Source organism: Buceros rhinoceros, unplaced genomic scaffold, assembly GCF_000710305.1.
Source record: "Buceros rhinoceros silvestris isolate BGI_N320 unplaced genomic scaffold, ASM71030v1 scaffold41725, whole genome shotgun sequence".
NCBI classification, from domain to species: Eukaryota; Metazoa; Chordata; class Aves; order Bucerotiformes; family Bucerotidae; genus Buceros; species Buceros rhinoceros.
The window spans coordinates 9,234-9,873 of NW_010415381.1; the positions used below are offsets into that span (position 1 = coordinate 9,234).

The following is a 640-nucleotide window of genomic DNA, read 5'->3' on the forward strand; positions in this document are numbered from 1 at the left end:
CGTCTGTGCAAAAGGGGTGATGACCCGTCACAAGGTGCTGCATCCCCCCCATCAGAACCCCCCCAGAGCACTGCTAGTCCACGTCCTTCATCCCTGCATCCCTGCATCCAACAGCCCAGTCCCAAGCACAGAGCTGATATGGGAAGAGGATGTTATGCAGAGGTGAGGACCAGGTGGTGGACCTCCTCTCCACCAGTGAGGTCTATCCTGGCCTGTCCCAGGTCCCCACTGCTGCACAGGAGGAGAAGAGCAGAACATCACCCTCCCTGCAGCTGAAATAACAGCCCAGGGCTCTGCCACAGCCTCCCGGTGTGCCCCTGCCTCAGTTTCCCTACCTGGCCCCCAGCAAGAGGCATCCCCCCATTTCCTGGGAACCAGGCGGAGTTGGGGTGCAGGGACACCCCAAAAGCACCCCCAGCTCAGGCTCTGGGGCTGCTCTAGAGACTGGGAAACCCAGGAGGACACAGAGCCCCACTCCACCAGCCCGGATCTGCTCCAACATGGCTCTGGACTCCTCAACCCACCAGTCCCAGTGCCCTGGAGACACCTCCCAGAGCTGGTCCTGGGGGGATGAGCTCAGGGGTTCAGTTTTCTCCGGCTCCCCGGGTCGGCCAGAGGTCCCGCCGCACTCCCAGCCCTC

General features: G+C 62.7%; 1 protein-coding gene across 1 annotated transcript in view; it reads right to left on the bottom strand.

Annotated features, from left to right (window-relative positions):
- ARAP1 (ArfGAP with RhoGAP domain, ankyrin repeat and PH domain 1) overlaps positions 1 to 640 on the bottom strand; it is a gene marked incomplete at both ends in the record, with an annotated part of 10,680 nt that overhangs the window by 9,050 nt on the left and 990 nt on the right. The window lies entirely within an intron of this gene.